The sequence below is a fragment of the Anolis sagrei genome, chromosome 8, assembly GCF_037176765.1.
Source record: "Anolis sagrei isolate rAnoSag1 chromosome 8, rAnoSag1.mat, whole genome shotgun sequence".
Classification (NCBI taxonomy): domain Eukaryota; kingdom Metazoa; phylum Chordata; class Lepidosauria; order Squamata; family Dactyloidae; genus Anolis; species Anolis sagrei.
Window position 1 is genome coordinate 7,263,562 of NC_090028.1, and position 24,506 is coordinate 7,288,067.

A 24,506-nucleotide genomic window follows, 5' to 3' on the forward strand; every position below is an offset into this window, starting at 1 on the left:
TAGGCGATCTATAAATCCCAGCAACCACAACTCCCAGATGACAAAAATCAACCCCCCCCCCTAACCCCACCGGTATTCAAATTTGGGGGTATCAGGTATTTATGTCAAATTTGCTATGTCCTGCATATCAGATATTTACATTACGATTCATAACAGTAGCAAAATAAGAGTTATGAAGTAGCAATGGAAACAATGTTATGGTTGGGGGTCACCATAACATGAGGAACTGCATTAAGGCGTTGTGACATTGGGAAGGTAGAGAACCACGTATCTAGGAACAAGGAAGACTGAAGGTCCAGTATGCAGATCTCTGAGCTTGAATCTCAATTTTTGGTGCTATTCAAGGGTTTGCCGGCGGTGCCGTTTTCCTCTCAGCATGTTCTCCCTTTCGTCCTGTGTTTGTGCCTCCTCAAAATCCATAACTTCATTGCTGGTCATAGCTAACCTCCAGTCCCAGTTGTCAAGGGCCATGGCTTCCCAGTTCGCAGTGTCAATGTCACATTTTTAGGGTTAGCTTTGATCCTGCCTTTCAATCTCTTTTGTTGCCCACTGATATTCCGTTTTCCATACTTGAGCTGAGAGTCAGATAGCTGCTTTGGAATAGAATCATAGAATCAAAGAGTTGGAAGAGACCTCATGGGCCATCCAGTCCAACCCCATTCTGCCAAGAAGCAGGAATATTGCATTCAAATCACTCCTGACAGATGGCCATCCAGCCTCTGCTTAAAAGCTTCCAAGGAAGGAGCCTCCACCACACTCCGGGGCAGAGAGTTTATTTATTTATTTATTTATTTATTTGCTTTATTTTTATACCACATTTTTCAGCCTAATCGGCGACTCAATGCGGTTTACAATGCAATTTATTACAATAACAATTAGTTAAAACACAGCATACACGACAGACAATACAAGACAACACAACATAGTCATCAACGCCTCAGTAAAAATCAGATTCCGTTCTCATAATCCTTCTACCGTTCCTTTGTTCATTTATACCGTCTTCATGAGTTCAGTTGCCTTGTTGACCGAACGCCTGTTCATAGAGCCACGTCTTGACCTTCCTCCGGAACTCCAGCAACGAAGAGGCCTGCCTGATGTCTACGGGTAGGGCATTCCATAGCCGAGGGGCCACCACCGAGAAGGCCCTGTCCCTCGTCCCCGCCAGCCGCGCCTGCGATGCAGGCGGGACCGAGAGCAGGGCCTCCCCGGATGATCTTAACGTCCTCGTCGGTTCATAGGTGGAGATGCGTTCGGAGAGGTAAGTAGGGCCGTTTAGGGCTTTATAGGCCAAAGCCAGCACCTTGAATTGGGCCCGGTAGTGGATTGGCAGCCAGTGGAGCTGGCTCAGCAGAGGAGTGGTATGCTCCCTGAGTGCCGCTCCCGTTAGTAACCTGGCCGCTGAGCGCTGGACCATCTGAAGCTTCCGGGCAGTCTTCAAGGGCAACCCCACGTAGAGGGCGTTGCAGTAATCAATCCGCGATGTAACCAGAGCGTGGACTACTGTGGCCAAGTCAGACTTCCCAAGGTACGGGCGCAACTGGCGCACAAGTTCCACTGCCGAATGGCTCTCACAGTCAGGAAGTTCTTCCTCATGTTCAGATGGAATCTCCTCTCTTGTAGTTTGGAAAAGATAAGTGGTTCCTAGATAAGTGGTTCTCTTTGGTAGACGGTGATCTTTGGGTCTTCAGACAACATGGCATTAGGTCCAGCAAAGTGGATGGCAGAGGACTATAGCTCCAATGCTGGTGACCTTTGCATCTTCTTCCAGACACTGACGTTTGTCCTTCTGTCAACTTCCCAAGAGATTTGCAGCGTATTTCAGAAGCAACACTAATGGGATTGTTCCAGAAGTTGACGGTTCCAGGCGGTTCATGTTTTGCAGGTGAACAACAGTGTTGGAAGAGCAACAGCTTTATAAAGAAGCATCTCGGTGTTGGAATTCAACCCCACACTGCCCAAGTCTCAAGTCCTCAGTGAGGAGAAGTTTAGTTAGCTTAGAATATACTGCTCTATCTTCCCTAGGGGACTCAGGATGGTTTCCAAATAGCAAAACACCAACATACAGAGTACGCAAAACATAAGCATGGAATTATCAAAACAACACAAAAACAACACAGAACCAATCCCACCCAATTCTTCGTGCAAAAATTACTGTTAGGGCAAAATTTTCCAAAATGGGCGTAGGTAAATTAAAAGGGCCGGATTGAGACTAGTGTGAAAACAGGACATGGGGGGAATGGGTAAGGTACAATAAACCCATTTTCCTAGTTCCAATAGACCTCACCACCTCTGAGGATGCTTGCCATAGATGCAGGCGAAAAGGAGAAAATGCCTCTAGGTCAGTGGTTCTCAACCTTCCTAATGCCGCGACCCCTTAATATAGTTCCTCATGTTGTGGTGACCCCCAACCATAACCCTAACATTATGAATCGCCATGTAAATAATGATCTGCAGGATGTATTTTCATTCACTGGAGCAAATTTGGCACAAATTTAAATACTGTTGGGGTTGGCGGGGGGATTGATTTTGTCATTTGGGAGTTGTAGTTGCTGGGATTTATAGTTAACATGTAAACAAAGAGCATTCTGAACCCCACCAAAAATGGAATTGAACCAAATTTGGCACAGAGAACTCCCATGATCAACAGAAAATACTGGAAGGGTTTGGTGGGCATTGACCTTGAGTTTGGGAGTTGTAGTTCGCCTACATCCAGAGAGCACTGTGGGCTCAAACAATGATAGATCTGGACCAAACTTGACACGGATACTCAATATGCCCAAATGTGAACACTGATGGGGTTTTGGGAAAATAGACTTTGACCTTTAGGAGTTGTAGATACTGGGATTTATAGTTCACGTACAATCAAGGAGCATTCTGAACCCCACCAATGATAGAATTGGGCCAAAATTCCCACACAGAACCCCCATGACCAACAGAAAGTACTGTGTTTTCTGATGGTCTTTGGCGACCCCTCTGACACCCCTTCGCGACCCCCTCAGGAGTCCCGACCCCCAGGTTGAGAAACACTGCTCTAGAACATGGCCATATAGCCCGAAAATCCTACAACAACCTAGTGATTCCGTCCATGAAAGCCTTCGACAATATAGTGTTATTTTAATGTTATTCAAAAAGTTTACTCATGCCTTATATATATTCATTATATATTATATTATATTATATTATATTATATTATATTATATTATATTATATTATATTATATTAACATTTCTTGCGGCTCTACAAGAAACTTTTGCTTCAATAACGATTCCACAGCTGAAAAAGTTTGAGAGTCTATAGTAATATTAATTGCAGCTATTCAGTACATGAACTGAATTCTTTGCATTTCTGCAGAAAGATTTTCTACGCTAGAGGGCAGGATCGACCAAGAAATTGCCACAGAAAGGAGAGAATGCATTTGTGTGTTCCACGAGAGTGAGAGCTTGGAAAGTTATTTTGCAGAACTAATTCATTCCAAAGAAACCATGCAGTCTCAGGCTGATCCCAACTTTCTTGGGTGGAAGTTTAAAAAGTTGGTGACAAAACCTGTTCCAAAAGAAATGGGCAAAGAGCAGTGTTCATATTACTTGGTCCACTAACACAACTTTATGGCATCCCATAGAACAGTGGTTCTCAACCTTCCTAATGACCTGACCCCTTAATACAGTTCCTTATGTTGTGGTGGCCCCCAACCATAAAATTCATAACTCTAATTTTGCTGCTGTTATGAATTGTAATGTAAATATCTGATATGTAGGATGTATTTTCAATCACTGGACCAAATTTGGCACGAATACCCAATACGTCCACATTTGAATACTGCTGGGATTGGGGGAGGATTGATTTTGTCCTCTGAGAGTTGTAGTTGCTGGGATTTATAGCTCACCTACAATCAGAGAGGATTCTGAACAATGGAATTGAACCCAACATGACTATAGTCGAGGATCCATCTACAAAATTAGAAAAATGGTTTGAAACAATTGAGAAATTCGGGAAGGTAGCGGGGTTTAAACTAAATATGGATAAAACAGAAGCAATAACAAAAAATATCCCCAAGAAGAATCTGGCTACAATTGGAAAAAAATGGAATATCAAAATAGCATCAAAAATAAAATACCTAGGAATAATAATTTCACCGAATAATGCACAGTTGCTTCAAAATAATTACACAGCAAAATGGAATGAAATCAAAAGAGATTTGGAAAAATGGAAAAACCTAAAATTATCAATATTAGGCAGGATAGCATGTATAAAAATGAACATATTACCAAAAATGTTATTTTTATTTCAAAATTTACCAATTATAAGGAACAAGAAAGGCCTAAATCAATGGAACAAAGACATAAGGAAATTCATTTGGCAGAATAAGAAAAATAGAATAAGCTTTAAAAATATAACTGACGAGAAAAATAGAGGGGGACTGGCAATGCCGGATCTAGAGTTATATGCAGAAGCAAGTGCGCTAACATGGGCATTTGATTGGATTAGACTAGAAAATGAAAAACAGTTGAATTTGGAAGGCCACGACCTTAGGAAAGGGTGGCATGCATATACCTGGTACGGGAAAAGAAAAATAGAAAAGGGCTTTGGAAATCACTTCACCAGGTCGGCAATAATAAAAACATGGGAGAAGTATAAAGAAAGAATCTACAACAAAACCCCATTATGGGTATCACCCCTAGAAGCCTGTCAAAGAAGAGAGCTGGGATGGATAAAGTGGCCTTGCTACAGAGTAATAACAGAGAAAAAAGACCAGGAGATACACCTAAAAACACAAGAAGAAGTAAAGAAACTATACCCAAACGTAACGTGGCTGCAATACAGGCAACTAAAAGAATCTTTCATGATGGATAAAAAAATTGGTTTTATGCAAGAAGATAATATTTGGGACAAAATTATAAAATCTAAGAAAAAAACAATATCACTGATATACAAAAGACTATTAGAATGGAATACGGAAGAAGAGAGAATAAAAGATTGTATGGTAAAATGGGCCAGCAATATAGGGAGGCCAATTAATTTGACAGAATGGGAAACCATATGGAGAAAAAAACTAAAATATACAAAAGCATATGACCTAAAAGAAAACTGGCTTAAATTATTCTATAGGTGGCACTTAACGCCCCAGAAGTTGGGAAAATTTTATAAGAACTTAAACACCAAATGCTGGAAATGCGGCGAAACTACGGGCACGTACTACCACATGTGGTGGAACTGCAAAAAAGCCAAGAGATTCTGGAAAGGAATCCAGGAAAGATTACAATATATAATGAAGATTAAAATTCCACTCTCCCCAGAAATATTCTTATTGGAAATAACAAAAGAGGAAACAGACAGGAATACAGACAAATTACTATTCTTAGCGACAACAGCGGCGAGAATATGCTACGCCAGATACTGGAAAAAGGAAGAGATACCGGATATTGAGGAATGGGAGACAAAACTCATGGAGGTAAAGAATATGGAAAGACTAAGTTATCTAATCCAGAAAAACAAAGGAATAACAGAAAAAGAAACAGACTGGACAAGAATAGATGAATATTTCAAAGAAAAATCACTCAGAAATTAAAGATGGGAGAAAAGAAATCTCCAAGACCCGAACGAGAAACTGAATAAATAGGAAACAGGAAAACAAAAAAACAAGAAGGAAAGAAAAGGAAGCTCCGCGCAAAAGACACCCGGAAGATAGACCGAAGGAAGGGGGAAACCTCGATTTTTGTCTCCACTACTTTTAATGCACTCTTCACAGTCTATTCCTTTGACTTTCTTTACCTCCACTTTTATTCACCCCCCTATCTCCCTAAGCCTATCCCCCGCCCCAACCACTCTTCTTTCTTCCCCAACTTTCTCTTACCCCTTTCTTACCTTTTTTCTGATTCCCTATACCGATGCTCTCTTTTAACCAAATGTATATGGAAAATGTGAATAAAGATCATTTATAAAAAAAAAAAGAAATAGTTTTCTTAGATCTACAGAGACACTCGCTGGAACACCTCAGCAAACGAGAGTCCAAAAGTGGCAGGCTCAAACCCAGCACCTCAATCTGTGGGTGATACCAAATGAGAGACTCCCTCCTGGGCACACAGAAGACTGGGCAACTTGGAAGGCACTGAACAGACTGCGCTCTGGCGCCACGAGATGCAGAGCCAATCTTAAGAAATGGGGCTACAAAGTTGAATCCACGACATGCGAGTGCGGAGAAGAGCAAACCGCAGACCACTTACTACAATGCAACCTGAGCCCTGCCACATGCACGATGGAGGACCTTCTTGCGGCAAAACCAGAGGCACTCCAAGTGGCCAGATACTGGTCAAAGGACATTTAATCAACTACCAAATTTGCAAAATTTGTGGGTTTTTTTTAAATCTGTTTGTTTGTTTTGTTCTGTTAGAAATGTAATACAATGTTCTGGTTGCAGATGACACGATAAATAAATACTGCTGAGACCTGGGGTTCCAGGCCCTATGAGGAGCGGCTTAAGGAGCTGGGCATGTTTAGCCTGAAGAAGAGAAGGATGAGAGGAGATATGATAGCCATGTATAAATATGTGAGAGGAAGCCACAGGGAGGAGGGAGCAAGCTTGTTTTCTGCTTCCCTGGAGACTAGGACGCAATGGAACAATGGCTTCAAACTACAAGAGAGGAGATTCCATCTGAACATTAGGAAGAACTTCCTGACTGTGAGAGCCGTTCAGCAGTGGAACTCTCTGCCCCGGAGTGTGGTGGAGGCTCCTTCTTTGGAAGCTTTTAAGCAGAGGCTGGATGGCCATCTGTCAGGGGTGATTTGAATGCAATATTCCTGCTTCTTGGCAGAATGGGGTTGGACTGGATGGCCCATGAGGTCTCTTCCAACTCTTTGATTCTATGATTCTATGATTCCCTTGAGGTCCACTGTCTGGCCAAATATTCTCTTCCCCCAAAACCATTCCAAACAGGAAAACCTTTGATTACTGCAGTCACACCTAGCCAGCCCTAAACAAAGAAATCACATTCCATCAGCTGGCCGGCCTAATCCCATCCTCTCCCCATTGTGAGCGCTCGTCCCACCCTCTCGTTCCTGATTGGTCCGTCTTCGGGAGCGAGAGAGGTGCTCCGATTGGCCCTCCCGAGAAAGAGAAACACGCTGATTGGCTCAGAGGCGGGGCGGGCCGCCAAGCCTCCTCCCAGCTGTTCTGCAGCTAGCCAATCAGCGCAAAGCCGGCCGGCAGAGGGCGGGCGGGAATTTTGAGTTGTTTTCTTTGTGTTTTCTCTATAAAAATGCCTGTATTCTTTGTACTGGTATGCTTGCAGCGGAATGATTCCTGCAATGCATCTGATTACAGCTGAATCATAAATAAACTTCGGTTGCTGGAAACTTCTTCCACTTGGATGAGGCATTATTATTTGTAATATTTTAAGATTGGCTTCGCTGGCCTCACCATGGTACAAGGGCCCTTTTGCGCGGTCCTCGGGGGACTCCTCTAGGAAAACCCCTCCAAAAGAGCTCGATATCACCATTAGCCACAGATGCAGGTGAAGCATCAGGAGAGAATGCTGCTGGAAGTGGGCCATACAGCCTGAAAAACTCACAGCAACTCAGTGATTCTGGCCACAAAAGCCTTTGACAACACATTTTGCCAAAACTGAGCAGCGCATGAGTCATTTACCCTAAAGATCACATGGACATAGGTTTGGAAGCAACCAGATGGGAAAAAACCTACACGTCTTCCTTGTGGTTTTTAATCCTCCGACTGCTCATTTCTCCAGCTTTATGAGAAGTTTTCGCTTGGTGCCATTTATTACCAGCTTCAAAATGAAAAAAAAAAGATTAAAGATATGCTTTTTTCTCATAAAGCATCCCGTGGTTAAGCATTTTGCTGAGAGCGTCTCCGTCTGCCTTCGGATCGCAGCGCTTCCCAGTCCTCCGCCCAAAACACTTTCACTTAATTGCAATAATTTCATTAAAAGGTTGGGTTTTGTTTTCACCTTTGGAGCATTTAATGAATCACGCATCTTCCCCAGGAAAAAGGGTTCCTACCCAGATATCACAGACAAGAAGTTGCGATATGGGTCATATGTCTTCCTGGTTTTAGAAGGGAAAAAAACTGAGGTCGTATAACCAGAGGCGGCCCTAGCTAATTTTCAAGGGTAAGTGAACAGTATTTTGCCCCCCCCCCCCCCAAACATTGATATATATTTTCTGTTTGTCATGGAAGTTCTGTGTGCCATATTTGGTTCAGTTCCATCATTGGTGGAGTTCAGAATGCTCTTTGATTGTAGGTGAACTATACATCTCAGTAACTACACTTGCCGCACTTGCTCCCTTGCCTGGCCCGCTTTGGGTCCGGAGGCGTGCCTGAAGACCCCGGCGTGTGCACCAAAAGTCACCTCTTCTCCTGACTTTCTCCTCAGCCATTGGGACCAAGAGAGAGAGAGAGAGAGAGAGAGAGAGAGAGGTGGAGATGCCCATCTTTCCTGAAGGTAGGCGCAAAAACAAAGGAGGGAGCGGAGGTGGGAGATACCTCCAGCCGGAGGGGCTATCTCTCTCTCTCTCTCTCTCTCTTGGTCCCAATGGCTGAAGAGAAAGTCAGGAGAAGAGGTGACTTTTGGTGCGCATGCTGGGGTCTTCAGACATGGCTCTCTCCTCAGCTATTGGGACCAAGAGAGAGAGAGAAAAAGAGAGAGGGGGGGGATGCCCACCTTTCCTGAAGGTAGGTGCAAAAACAAAGGAGGGAGCGGAGGTGGGAGATACCTCCAGCCGGAGGGGCTCTCTCTCTCTCTCTCTCTCTCTCTCTCTCTCTCCTCTTGGTCCCAATGGCTGAAGAGAAAGTCAGGAGGAGAGGCAACTTTTGGTGCGCACGCTGGGGTCTTCAGACACGCCTCCGGACCCGAAGTGGGCCAGGCACGGCGGCTCCGCCCCTTGACCCACCCGCAGATTGGGGAGAGGAGAGGAGGTGGGTGGAGCGCTGGGGGATCGGGAAAGGGAGCCGGTCATGGGGAAGGGATCGAACGCAGAGAACAATTGAGCGCTGGCTCTGCTCACGCACCCGGTGGCTGGGTGGAGCAGGAACGAGAGGGGCTAGGCGAGGCTCAAGGGCACGGCCCCTTTGGGAACAGGATCGCCCGGCAGCGAGGCAAGGAAGCCGAGGCTCCCCCCGGACTGCTAGGGCTGTTGTGAGCTGAGGGGGCGCTCCTCAAGTGGCAGTCGAGTTGCATTTTCAGAGGCACCTCTGCACCCCTGGCAAAAAAAAGTGTTCTGCAACCGCTTACTTCGCGTAATGGACGAGCCGCCCCTGCGTATAACAGAAGTAATAAGATCTGTGCCAAAAGGATCTGTGGGTATTTTAACATCATAGAAGTGATGAAAGACTCTGTCGGGTTTGGATAGGGATGAAAAGGATCTTCCCACTGAGAACAAGGAAATGGTTTCCTTAACTGTTCCCGCCACTACCATGAAAAACAACTTTTCTGATCAATGTGTTTTTTATCTAAGTAAATTGCTTTTCTTTAAAAAATATATTTACTTGAAAGTTATTATTCTGATGTCTCAGAAAGTATTTAGTAGAACTGTCATGTGTGTCCAAGGGTGCATTTACACCAGGTATGGGCAAACCAAGGTCTGTGGGCCAGATGTGGCCCCTTGGGCTCTTTTCTAAGACCCTCCTTTTTCTCATCATTCTATCCTTCCTTCCTTCCTTCTCGCTTTCCTTCCTTCCTCCTTCCATCCCTCTCTTCTTTCCCTCTTTCCTCCCTCCATCTCCCCTCTTTCTCCTTCCTTTCTTCCCTTTTATCTTTCGTTCCTTCTCTCTTTCCTCCCAGATCCATCATTGTTTGAGTCCATGATGCTCTCTGGATGTAGGCGATCTGCAACTTCAAAACTCAAGGTCAATGCCCATCAAAACTTTCCAGTATTTTCTGTTGGTCACGGGAGTTCTCCAGATTCCACCAGTGTCCACATTTGGGCATATTGAGTATTCATGCCAAGTTTGGTCCAGATTCATCATTGTTTGAGTCCATGATGCTCTCTGGATGTAGGCGAACTACAACTCCCAAACTCAAGGTTGATGCCTATCAAACCCTTCCAGTACTTTCTGATGGTCATGGGGGTTCTGTCTGCCAAGTTTGGTTCTATTCTATTGTTGGTGGAGTTCAGAATGCTCTTTGATTGCAGGTGAACTATACATCCCAGCAATTACAACTCCCAAATGCCTAGGTCTATTTTCCCCAAACTCCACCAGTGTCCACATTTGGGCATATTATAGTATTTGTGCCAAGTTTGGTCCAGATCCATCATTGTTTGAGTCCACAGTGTTCTCTGGATGTAGGTGAACTACAACTCCCAAACTCAAGGTCAATGCCTATCAAACCCTTCCAGTACCTTCTGATGGTCATGGGGGTTCTGTCTCCCAAGTTTGGTTCAATTCCATTGTTGGTGGAGTTCAGAATGCTCTTTGATTGCAGGTGAACTATAAATCCCAGCAACTACAACTCCCAAATGTCAAGTTCTATTTTCCCCAAACTCCACCAGTGTCCACATTTGGGTATATTGTGTATTTGTGCCAAGTTTGGTCCAGATCCATCATTGTTTGAGTCCACAGTGTTCTCTGGATGTAGCTGAACTACAACTCCAAAATTCAAGGTCAATGCCCACCAAACCCTTCCAGTATTTTCTGTTGGTCATGGGGGTTCTGTGTGCCAAGTTAGGTTTGATTCCAAGTTGGGTTTGGTTCTGTGTGCCAAGTTGGGTTGGTGGATTCAGAAAGCTCTTTGATTGCAGGTAAACTATAAATCCCAGCAACTACAACTCCCAAATGTCAAGGTCTATTTTCCCCAAACTCCACCAGTGTCCACATTTGGGCATATTATAGTATTTGTGCCAAGTTTGGTCCAGATCCATCATTGTTTGAGTCCACAGTGTTCTCTGGATGAAGCTGAACTACAACTCCAAAATTCAAGGTCAATGCTCACCAAACCCTTCCAGTATTTTCTGTTGATCATGGGGGTTCTGTGTGCCAAGTTGGGTTTGATTCCAAGTTGGGTTTGGTTCTGTGTGCCAAGTTGGGTTGGTGGAATTCAGAAAGCTCTTTGATTGCAGGTAAACTATAAATCCCAGCAACTACAACTCCCAAATGCCTAGGTCTATTTTCTCCAAACTCCACCAGTGTCCACTTTTGGGTATATTGAGGATTCGTGTACAGTTTGGTCCAGATCCAAAACTCAAGGTCAATGCCCACCAAACCCTTCCAGTATTTTCTGTTGGTCATGGGGGTTCTGTGTGCCAAGTTGGGTTTGATTCCAAGTTGGGTTTGGTTCTGTGTGCCAAGTTGGGTTGGTGGAGTTCAGAAAGCTCTTTGATTGCAGGTGAACTATAAATCCCAGCAACTACAACTCCCAAATGTCTAGGTCTATTTTCTCCAAACTCCACCAGTGTCCACATTTGGGCATATTGAGGATTTGTGTAGAGTTTGGTCCAGATCAAAACTCAAAGTCAATGCCCAGCAAACCCTTCCAGTATTTTCTGTTGGTCATGGGAGTTGTGTGTGCCAAGTTTGGTTTGATTCCATCATTGGTGGAGTTCAGTATGCTCTTTGATTGTAGGTGAACTATAAATCCCAGCAACTACAACTCCCAAATGACAAAATCAATTCCCTCTCACAACCCCACCATTATTTAAATTTGGGCATATTGGGAATTTGTGCGAAATTTAGTCCATTGGATGAAAATATATCCTGCATATCAGATATTCACATGACGATTCATAACAGTAGCAAAATTACAGTTATGGAAGTAGCAACGAAAATAATGTTATGGTTGGGGTTCATCACAACATGAGGAACTGGATTAAGGGGTTGCGGCCTTAGTAAGGTTGAGAAACACTGATCTAGAACTTCCTCGAGAAATCATATTAATCCAATGCCCACAAAAGTTGAACCCACACGATCTCAGCTGGAGTGGATACGGACATTGTCCAAGTTTTGGCACAACAGTTTTACTTGACATCCCGTAACTATTTTGCCTCCCAATTGGGTCTGGATTCAAACAACATCAGCCATGGCAATGTTCCGGTGGCAACCCATGCCTTTGGAGGATGAGGGTGTATTTTTTCCACGGAACGTGCCGAACCTGGTCGAAATGCGCTTGCCTTTCCTGTGAACTCCGCCAAGGTTTGGCTGGAGGAGAAGCCTCCAAATTGCCTTTGACGTTTCCTTGGCCGCTCTTGTGTCAGCTTGGCCAGACGCCATGCTTTGCAACAGCTGCAGGCGCATGGCTTGGCATGCCGGGATTAAGGGCTTCGCGGAGGAGGTCTCCGAGCCACTACTTTGCCCCATTCGACCCTACCACTGTTTGCAAGTCTACCTGTCACACTTTAATGAAGCAATATTGCCACCTCACAGAGTTCTGGGATCTATAGTTTGGGGAGGGTCTAAGAATCCGGTGCTAGAGCTCCAAAGCTATAGCTGATGATTGAGTACATCAGAGCAATTCAGCAGAGACTTTCTATGTACATACTCAAAGGATGGAGCCATGGTGGTGAGTAAACTACAACTCCCATCATCCTCTGTCATTGCCCCCAAACTTCACCAGTAGTTAACGTTGGTCATGATGGGTATTAGGGCTGGGCGGTTTCGTTTCGTTAATTCGTAATTCGTTAATAATTCGTTAATTTTTTCAATTACAAAACGATAACGAACCATTCTGGAGCAATTATTAAAAAAAACGAATTTTCAAAAACGTTTTGTAAATGCTTCGTATTTCGATATTGTATTCGTTTTGTTATTGTTTTGAGGTCGTTTCGTTATTATTTCCGCATGTCTGGGCCAGTTTTATGGTTTAATTAGTGGAAAAAAATTATAATATCACACCAACAGTCAACAACAGAGGGAGAGGGAAGCTTCAGAAGGTTTTGGAGGTTTTTTAGCGTATTTCGCGGTCGCGTCCGCCATTAACGAATCGATTCGTTATTGTTTCGGAAATCGATTCGTTAATTTTTTACCATTTACGAAATTTCGTAAATATCGAACTTTTTAAAAGGAAAATTTTGTAATTATTTTAAATATCGAAACAAAAAAACCCCCCAAATACAAATCGATTTTAGAAACAAATTTTTCCGTTGTTACCCAGGCCTAATGGGTATGTGTGTCAAGTTTAGTCCAGCTCAATCATTAGTGGGGTATACAGTGGCCTCTAGTCTGGGTAAACTACAACTCCCATCACTAAAGATCAATCTCCTCCAAACCCCGGCAGCACTTAAAGTTGGTCACGATGGGGATGTGTGTCAAGTTTAGTTCAGATCCATCATCAGTGGGGTATACAATGGCCACTGGTCTAGGTGAACTACAACTCTCATCATCCCAGATCAATCTCCTCCAAACCCCGGCAGCACTTAAAGTTGGTCATGATGGGTATGTGTGCCAAGTTTAGTCCAGATCCACCATCAGTGGGGTATACAGTGGTCTCTGGTATGGGTGAACTACAACTCCCATGACCCCAGATCAATCTCCTCCAAACCCCGGCAGCTCTTAAAGTTGGACATGATGTGTGCCAAATTTACTCCAGATCCATCATCAGTGGTCTCTGGTCTGGGTGAACTACAACTCCCATCTTCCCAGCTCAATCTTCCCCAAATCCTGGCAGCACTTAAAGTTGGTCATGATGGGTATACATGTCGAGTTTAGTCCAGATCAAGTTTAGTCCAGTACCTCACAACCTCTGAGGATGCTTGCCACAGATGCAGGCAAAACGTCAGGAGAGAATGCTTCTAGAATATGGCCATACAACCCGAAAAAGTTGGTCATGATGGGTATGTGTGACAAATTTACTCCAGATCCATCATCAGTGGTCTCTGGTCTGGGTGAACTACAACTCCCATCATTCCAGATCAATCTCTCCAAATCCCAGCAGCACTTAAAGTTGGTATGTGTGTCAAATTTAGTCCAGATCAAGTTTAGTCCAGAACCGCACAACCTCTGAGGATGCTTGCCACAGATGCAGGCAAAACATCAGGAGAGAATGCTTCTAGAATATGGCCATACAATCCGAAAAAGTTGGTCATGATGGGTATGTGTGACAAATTTACTCCAGATCCATCATCAGTGGTCTCTGGTCTGGGTGAACTACAACTCCCATCATTCCAGATCAATCTCTCCAAAATCCTAGCAGCACTTAAAGTTGGTTATGATGGATTTAGTCCAGATCCATCATCAGCGGATACACAGCGTCTCTTCTGAATTTATCTTTGGCCCAAGAAAACTATCATTCCCAGGCCCATCATCAGGAACACCATCTCCATTTCCATCATGAACATCAACACAATCACAAGCTGAACAGGCTGACATACAACAGCATGCTTAGTCTGGAGAACAAGCCCTATGAGGAGCGGCTTAAGGAGCTGGACTAAGTGTGACTTTTATTCCACGACCCAAATTCTTTGCAGAAAATTCTGCAATTTGGAGTTGATTCTGCAGAAAATTCACGCATTGTGCATTTGCATTAAAAAAACAACAACAAGAAGAAACAACACATTTTTTAAACTGAACATGACGCATGGGGAAGTTTTCCCTCATATCCACCTTTTTTAAGACACACAAAGATGCATCTGGAGATACTGAAAGAGATTTCTGTGTCAAGCTTTAGAAGATTTGGGGCGTTTTTCTGACGAATCGTTAACAAGGCGGTTCAAGCTAGAACTTGAATGCCGTGAAAGTCCATCTGCGGGTAGCATTATTTAATGAGACATCACAGAAGTGGGTACGCCTCCTCCGCCTCCTGGGAATTCTCATCGGAGCCGATTCCCGCTTCAGTTTCCCTTAGCCCAGTGTTTCATAGAATCATAGAATCAAAGAGCTGGAAGAGACCTCATGGGCCATCTAGTCCAACCCCCTTCTGCCAAAAAGCAGGAATATTGCATTCAAATCACCCCTGACAGATGGCCATCCAGCCTCTGTTTCAAAGCTTCCAAAGAAGGAGCCTCCACCACACTCTGGGGCAGAGAGTTCCACTGCTGAACGGCTCTCACAGTCAGGAAGTTCTTCCTCATGTTCAGATGGAATCTCCTCTCTTGTAGTTTGAAGCCATTGTTTCGCGTCCTATTCTCCGTGGAAGCAGAAAACAAGCTTGCTCCCTCCTCCCTGTGGCTTCCTCTCACATATTTATACATGGCTATCATATCTCATCTCAGCCTTCTCGTCTTCAGGCTAAACATGCTCAGCTCCTTAAGCCGCTCCTCATAGGTCTTGTTCTCCATACCCTTGATCATTTTAGTCGCCCTCCTTTGGACACATTCCAGCTTGTCAATATCTCTCTTGAATTGTGGTGCCCAGAATTGGACACAATATTCCAGGTGTTGTCTAACCAGAGCAGAATAGAGGGGTAGCATTACTTCCTTGGATCTAGACACTATGCTCCTGTTGATGCAGGCCAAAATCCCATTGGCTTTTTTTGCCGCCACATCACATTGTTGGCTCATGTTTAACTTGTTGTCCACAAGGAATCCAAGATCTTTTTGACATGTACTGCTCTCGAGCCAGGCGTTGTCCCCCATTCTGTCTCTTTGCATTTCGTTTTTTCTGCCTAAGTGGAGTATCTTGCATTTGTCACTGTTGAACTTCATTTTGTTAGTTTTGGCCTTTCATCTCTCTAATCTGTCAAGATCGTTTTGAATCCTGTTCCTGTCCTCTGGAGTATTGGCTCTCCTTCCCAATTTGGTGTCGTCTGCAAACTTGATGATCCTGCCTTCTAGCCCTTCATCTAAGTCATTAATGAAGATGTTGAACAGGACCGGGCCCAGGACGGAACCCTGCTGATGGCGCTCCACTCGTCACTTCTTTCCAGGATGAAGAGGAAGCATTAGGGAGTATCACTCTCTGGGTTCGTCTGTTTAACCAATTCCAGATTCACTTCACCATAGTTTTGCCTCGCCCACATTGGACTAGTTTCCTTGCTAGAAGGTCATGGGGGACCTTGTCGAAGGCCTTCCTGAAATCCAGGTACGCCACATCCACGGCATTCCCTGCATCTACCCAGCTTGTAACTCTATCAGAAAAAGCTATGATAAAGCTGTCCCTCTTCCCTCCCTCCAAGGTCAGGGCAGTGGCAGCTGGGGTGAACGGAAAGAACAGAAATTCCACGCTCATCAAAAAAGTTGTGGAGTGTCAACACTATGAGCTCTGGCTGCATTGCACCACTGCATTCTCAACATCATAACCCGTAATTATCGTGATTTGGAAGGGACAGTCCCAATTAATCCTCAGTCATTGTCTTTTTTAGCCGCTTTACAAGTATCCCAATTTCTATTTTTACTTCCAACTTTTCTCCTTTGTCAGCTTCCTTCAACTGGCTCATGTTTAACTTGTTGTCCATGAGGACTCCAAGATCTTTTTCACACGTACTGCTCTCGAGCCAGGCAGTGTCCCCCATTCTGTATCTTTGCATTTCGTTTTTTCTGCCTAAGTGGAGTATCTTGCATTTGTCACTGTTGAACTTCATTTTGTTAGTTTTGGCCCATCATCTCTCTAATCTGTCAAGATAGTTTTGAATTCTGCTCCTGTCCTCTGGAGTATTGAATATCCCAATTTGGTGTCATCTGCAAACTTCTCAATCTTCCTAATACTGCGACCCCTTAATAGAGTTCCTCATGTTGTGGTGACCCCCAACCATAAAATTATTTTGTTGCTACTTCATAACTGTAATTTTCCTACTGCTATGAATCATTAGGGAGCCCCCGTTGGCGCAGTGGGTTAAAGCACTGAGCTGCTGAGCTTGTTGATCGAAAGGTCGCAGGTTCGATTCTGGGGAGCGGCGTGAGCTTCCGCTGTCAGCCCTAGCTTCTGCTAAACTAGCAGTTCGAAAACATGCAAATGTGAGTAGATCAATAGGTACCGCTCCGGTGGGAAGGTAACGGCGCTCCATGCAGTCATGCCGGCCACATGACCTTGGAGGTGTCTATGGACAACGCTGGCTCTTCGGCTTAGAAATGGAGATGAGCACCACACCCCAGAGTTAGACATGACTGGACTTAATGTCAGGGGACTACCTTTACCTATGAATCATAACGTAAATATCTGATACACGGGATGTATTTTCATTCACTGGACTAAATTGGGCAACAAATACCTGTTATGCCCAAATTTGAATACTAGTGCGGGTTGATTTTGTCATTTGGGAATTGTAGTTGCTGGGATTTATAGTTCACCTACAATAAAAGACAATTCTGAACTCCACCAACCTTGGAATTGAACCAAACTTGGCACATAGAACTCCCATTACCAACAGAAAACACTGGAAGGGTATAGTGGGCATTGACCTTGAGAGTTGTAGTTCACCTACATCCAGAGAGCACTGTGGACTCAGACAATGATGGAGCTGGACCAAACTTGGAACAGATACTCAATATGCCAAAATGTGAACACTGGTGGAGTTTAGGGAAAACAGACTTTGACATTTAGGAGTTGTAGTTGCTGGGATGGGATGTATAGTTCACCTACAATGAAAGAGCATTCTGAACTCCACCAGTGATGGAATTGAACCAAATATGGCACACAGAACTCCCACGACGAACAGAGTTGGTTGGGGCGGGGGGGCAAAATACTGTTTATTTACCATTGAAAATTACTTGGGCACAACACAGTTGATACACATTACCATAAAATGCATACAATAAAATGCATAGATTAAAACACATTACTATATTAATGTTGGTCCACTAGGTGTCCTCTCTTGCCCTTAAATAATATGTATTCCTATGTATTTTAAAAGAGAGATGGGAGATAAGCTTAAATAATCATTCCAAAGTTGGTTAGTTGATTGATTGAGAACAGGGGTCCTCAAACCTTTTAAACAGAGGGCCGGGTCACAGTCTCTCAAACTGTTGGAGGGCCGGATTATAATTGGAAAAATCTATATAAATAAAAATGTAATGTTCATAGAATCATAGAATCATAGAATCAAAGAGTTGGAAGAGACCTCATGGGCCATCCAGTCCAACCCCATTCTGCCAAGAAGCAGGTATATTGCATTCAAATCACCCCTGACAGATGGCCATCCAGCCTCTGTTTAAAAGCTTCCAAAGAAGGAGCCTCCACCACACTCCGGGGCAGAGAGTTCCACTGCTGAACGGCTCTCACAGTCAGGAAGTTCTTCCTCGTATTCAGATGGAATCTCCTCTCTTGTAGTTTGAAGCCATTGTTCCATTGCGTCCTAGTCTCCAAGGAAGCAGAAAACAAGCTTGCTCCCTCCTCCCTGTGGCTTCCTCTCACATATTTATACATGGCTATCATATCTCCTCTCAGCCTTCTCTTCTTCAGGCTAAACATGCCCAGTTCCCTAAGCCGCTCCTCATAGGGCTTGTTCTCCAGACCCTTGATCATTTGAGTCGCCCTCCTCTGGACACATTCCAGCTTGTCAATATCTCTCTTGAATTGTGGTGCCCAGAATTGGACACAATATTCCAGGTGTGGTCTAACCAAAGCAGAATAGAGGGGTAGCATTACTTCCTTAGATCTAGACACTAGGCTCCTATTGATGCATGCCAAAATCCCATTGGCTTTTTTCGCCGCCACATCACATTGTTGGCTCATGTTTAACTTGTTGTCCACGAGGACTCCAAGATCTTTTTCACACGTACTGCTCTCGAGCCAGGCATCGTCCCCCATTCTGTATCTTTGCATTTCATTTTTTCTGCCAAAGTGGAGTATCTTGCATTTGTCACTGTTGAACTTCATTTTGTTAGTTTTGGCCAATCATCTCTCTAATCTGTCAAGATCGTTTTGAATTCTGCTCCTGTCCTCTGGAGTATTGGCTATCCCTCCCAATTTGGTGAGGATTAACATAACTCAAAAACCACTGGACAAGTTGATACCAAATTTGGACAAAATACATCTATCAGGCCAACGAGTGACCATCACTTATAAAAACACTGAAAAAAAGCAGTGGAAGAGACTTAAAAAGCAACCTCCCCCCAAAAAATACATTACAATGTATGCGCAAAACCACACACACATATATATATACACAAACACACACATCTATGTATATACACACACAAAACACATACACAGGGGGAAAGAAGGAAGGAAAGAGTGAAGGAAGGAGAGAAGGAGGCAAAGAGGGAGGGAAGGAGAGAAAGGAGGAAAAAAAGAAGGGTAAAGAAGGAAGGAATGAAGGAGGGAGAGAAAGAAAGAAAGAGGGAAAGGAGGGGGAAGGAGAGAAAGAAGGAAAGAAAGAAGGGTAGAGAAGGAAGGAAGGAGAGAAATAAAGAGGGAAAGAAGGAGGGAAGGAAAAATGAAGGGTAGGGAATGAAGGAAGGAGAGAAGGAGGGAGAGAAAGAGAGAAAGAAAGAGGGAAAGAGGGAAAGAAAGAAGGTGGAAGGAGAGAAAGAAGGAAAGAAAGAAGGGTAGAGAAGGAAGGAAGGAGAGAAAGAAAGAGGGAAAGAAGAAGGAGGGAAGGAAAGAAAGAAGGGTCGAGAATGAAGGAAGGAGAGAAGGAGGGAGAGAAAGAGAGAAAGAAAGAGGAAAAGAAAAAGGGAAAGAAGGAGGGAAGGAGAGAAAGAAGGAAAGAAAGAAGGGTAGAGAAGGAAGGAAGGAGAGAAGGAGGGAGAGAAAGAGAGAAAGAAAGGGAAAGAAGAAGGGGAAAAAGGAGGGAAGGAGAGAAAAAAGGAAAGAAAGAAGGGTAGAGACGGAAGGAAAGAGAGAAGGAGGGAGAGAAAGAGGGAAAGAAGGAGGGAAGGAGAAAAGGAAAGAAAGAAAGGTAGAGAAGGAAGGAGAGAAGGAAACAAAAAAGTGAAAGAGGGAAGGAAGGATATGGCCCCCTCGTGGGGCCATATCCAGCCCGCAGGCCTTAGTTTGGGGACCCCTGATTGAGAAGAATATACCAAAATTTAGGAAGTTCTTCACCTCTAAGTTGTCCTTCCAAGGTCTAGAAAAGGCAACATAGAACTTACATTGGAAAAACAGGGAAGCGTCAAAAGATTGAAGGAAGCTGTGATTCGAAGGCTGAGATTAGCTGCCATTAATGCTTTCTCCCAAATCCAAAGGCATGCAAAACCTCAAACATCAGAATCCACAATAAAGTGCACTCAAAGCGGAAGACATAATACACTGGTAACGCTATAATGGATCCACACATTATGTTCAAAGAATACTGGTATCAACACAAATCTCCCAAGCGCTTCTCAGTTCTCGGCGTCATAAAACCAGAAGTCAATGGAGTGGATAGCCAAACCCATTACCCAAAGTAGTCTCGATACCTTTAAAGTTAAGTTCAACTCTTTTTAAAGGCAGGAAATCCAATTATTAATGTCAGCTTTATTTATTTATCGTGTCATCAGCAACCATACCATTGTATTACAATTCTAACAGAGCAAAACAAACACACAGATTAAAAAGAAAAAGAAAAAAAACACAGATTTTGCAAACTTGGTAGTTGGTTAAATGTCCTTTGACCAGTATCTGGCCACTTGGAGTGCCTCTGGGGTTGCCGCAAGGAGGTCCTCCATGGTGCATGTGGCAGAGCTCAGGGTGTATTGCAGCAGGTGGTCAGTGGTTTGCTCTTCTCCGCACTCGCATGCTGAGGATTCCACCCTGTAGCCCCATGTCTTAAGATTGGCTCTGCATCTCGTGGTGCCAGAGCGCAGTCTGTTCAGCGCCTTCCAAGTCGCCCAGTCTTCTGTGTGCCAAGGGGGGAGTCTCTCATCTGGTATCACCCATGGATTGAGGTGCTGGGTTTGGGCCTGCCACTTTTGGACTCTCACTTGCTGGGGTGTTCCAGCGAGTATCTCTGTAGATCTAAGAAAACTATGTCTTGATTTAAGTCGTTGACGTGCTGGCTGATACCCAAACAGGGGATGAGCTGGAGATGTCACTGCCTTGGTCCTTTCACTATTGGCTGCTACTTCCCGGCGGATGTCAGGTGGTGCAATACCGGCTAAGCAGTGTAATTTCTCCAGTGGTGTGGGGCGCAGACACCCTGTGATAATGCGGCAAGCATGTCTCATTAAGAGCCACATCCACTGTTTTAGTGTGGTGAGATGTGTTCCACACTGGGCATACATACTCAGCAGCAGAGTAGCATAGCGCAAGGGCAGATGTCTTCACTGTGTCTGGTTGTGATCCCCAGGTTGTGCCAGTCAGCTTTCGTATGATGTTGTTTCTAGCGCCCACTTTTTGCTTGATGTTCAGGCAGTGCTTCTTGTAGGTCAGAGCATGGTCCAGAGTGACTCCCAGGTATTTGGGTGCGCTGCAATCCTCCAGTGGGATTCCTTCCCAGGTAATCCTCAGAGCTCGGGATGCTTGTCTGTTCTTAAAGTGAAAGGTGCATGTCTGTGTTTTAGATGGATTAGGGATCAGTTGGTTTTCCCTGTAGTAGGCAGTGAGAGCACCTAGAGCTTCAGAGAGCTTCTGTTCTACCATCTCAAAGCTCCCTGCTTGAGTGGTAATGGCACGATCATCAGCATAGATGAAACTCTCTGCCCCTAAAGTAGCTAAAGTATGTCAGCTAAAGTAGAATTACACTATGTAACACCATTTTTGTTCCTGGGTTATACATTCCTAATTGGTTCTGTCATAAAATTATGGAAAATGTTTACTTACTACTTCTACTTAGGCCAGTGTTTCTCAACCTTCCTAATTCCGCGACCCCTTAATACAGTCCCTCCTGTTGTGGTGACCCCCAACCATAAAATTATTTTCATTGCTACTTCATAACTCTATATTTGCTACCATTATAAATCGTCATGTAAATATCTGATATGCAGGATGTATTTTCATTCACTGGACCAAATTTGGTACAAATTATTATTATTATTATTATTATTATTATTATTATCTTTATTTATACTCCGCAAAATCTCCCGCAGGACTCAATGCGACTTACAAAGGCCAAAGCCACCAACAAACAACAACTTACAATACGTAATAAACTCATAAGCAAATAAAAACATCATGCAAAACAAATACCCAATATGCCCAAATTTGAATACTTGGTGGGGTTGGGGTGGATTGATTTTGTCATTTGGGAGTTGTAGTTGCTGAGATTTATAGTTCACCTACAATCAGAGAGCATGCTGAACTCCACCAACAATGGAATTGAACCAGAACTCCCATGACAAACATAAAATACTGGAAGGGTTTGGTGGGCATGGACCTTGGGTTTTGGAGTTGTAGTTCACCTACATCCAGACAGCACTGTGGACTCAAACAACGACGGATCTGGACCAAACTTGGCAGAAATACTCAATAAGCCCAAATGTGAACAGTGGTGGAGTTTGGGGAAAATAGACTTGACATTTGGAAGCTGTAGTTGCTGGGATTTATAGTTCACCTACAATCAATGAGCATTCTGAACCCTATCAACGATAGAATAGGGCTGGACTACCCACACAGAAACCCCATGACCAACAAAAAATACTGTGTTTTCTGATGGTCTTTGGTGACCCCTCTGACGCCCCCCTCGCGACCCCCACAGGGGTCCCGACCCCCAGGTTGAGAAACACTGCTCTAATCTGTCAAGATGGTTTTGAATCCTGCTTCTGTCCTCTGGAGTACTGGCTATCCCTCCCAATTTGATGTCATCTGCAAACTTGATGATCCTGCCTTCTAGCCCTTCATCTAAGTCATTAATAAAGATGTTGAACAGGACCGGGCCCAGGACAGAACCCTGCGGCACTCCACTTGTCACTTCTTTCCAAGATGAAGAGGAAGCATTAGTGAGCACTCTCTGTGTTCGTCCACTTAACTAATTACAGATCCACCTCACCGTAGTTTTGCCTAGCCCACATTGGACTAGTTTCCTTGCCAGAAGGTCATGGGGGACCTTGTCGAAGGCCTTCCTGAAATCCAGGTACGCCACATCCACGGCATTCCCCGCATCTACCCAGCTTGTAGCTCTATCGAAAAAAGAGATCAGATGAGTCTGGCATGACTTGTTTTTGATAAATCCATGTTGACTATTAGCAATGACCACATTTGTTTCTAAGTGTTTGCAGACCACTTCCTTAACAGTCTTTTCCAGAGTCTTGCCTGGTATCGACATGAGGCTGACCGGACGGTGGTTGTTTGGGTCATCCTTTTTTCCCTTCTTGAAGATTGGGACCACATTGGCCCTCCTCCAATCTGTAGTTGCTGGGATTTATAGTTCACCTACAATCGAAGAACATTCTGAACCCTAGCAATAATAGAATTGGGCCAGACTTCCCACACAAAACCCCCAAGACTCCCCAAGACAGAAGTACTCCTGGTCAGTCGCAAGGCCGAACAGGGCATAGGGTTACAGCCTGTGTTGGATGGGGTCACACTCCCCCTGAAGACGCAGGTTCGCAGTTTGGGTGTGACCCTGGACTCATCGCTGACCCTGGAACCCCAGCTTTCGGCGGTGACCAGGGGAGCATTTGCACAGCTAAAGCTTGTGCGCCAGCTGCGCCCGTATCTTGGGAAGTCTGACTTGGCCACGGTAGTCCACGCTCTGGTTACATCCCGTTTAGACTACTGCAACGCTCTCTACGTGGGGTTGCCTTTGAAGACAGCTCGGAAGCTCCAACTAGTCCAACGCTCGGCAGCCATGATTTTAACAGGAGCGGAGCGCAGGGAGCATAGAACCCCCCTGTTGCGCCAACTCCACTGGCTACCGATCTGCTACCGGGCTGAATTCAAAGTGCTGGCGTTGGCCTTTAAAGCCCTAAATGGTTCCGGCCCAAGCTACCTATCCGACCGCATCTCTGCCTATGAACCCACCAGGACTTTGAGATCTTCTGGGGAGGCCCTGCTCTCGATCCCGCCTGCTTCTCAAGCACGGCTGGCGGGGACGAGAAATAGAGCCTTCTCGGTGGTGGCTCCTCAGCTGTGGAACGCCCTTCCTACGGACATTAGACTAGCACCATCTCTGCAAAAAAGTGAAGACCTGGCTCTTTGAGCAGGCGTTCAAATAATTAGTGCAATGATTGGTTAATGAACACTGGAACGGAATAATGGATGACGAATCTGGAACATGTTTTTGATGATGAGACAGTGAATGGGTATTGTAGTGACTGTTTATTAATTGTGTAATGTGTTAGGTTGTTAACTGTTTTTATACTGTAGCACTGAATTTTTGCCGTTCGTATTTGTTGTGAACCGCTGTGAGTCGCCTTCGGGCTGAGAACAGCAGTATATAAGTAAAGTAAATAAATAAATAAATAAATAAATAAATAATAAGTATTTTTTATGCCAATAGCCATGCAGTCAGAAAGATGTGAGGAGTTGTAGTTCTCAAGAACGATTTTCCTAAGCATTGCTTCTTTTCAGAGGAGAGCCTTTCCTTGGGCTGGATTGCATTGCACTCAGAAAATGATGTAGCGCTTTTAGTTGAGACAGATGCATCTCTTAATTCAAGGCCCATTTATAAGGTGGGGGGAATATTGAAGGTTGTCGTGAGGGAGAGCGGCAGCGGAAGGGTTGGAAAACAACAACAGAAATCCATTAAGGCTCTCGTACAAAATCCATTTCTCTTCCAGAGCTGAGGTTCGCCTTTCAAGAGCCTGAGCATTAAAAAGGCCAAAGAGGA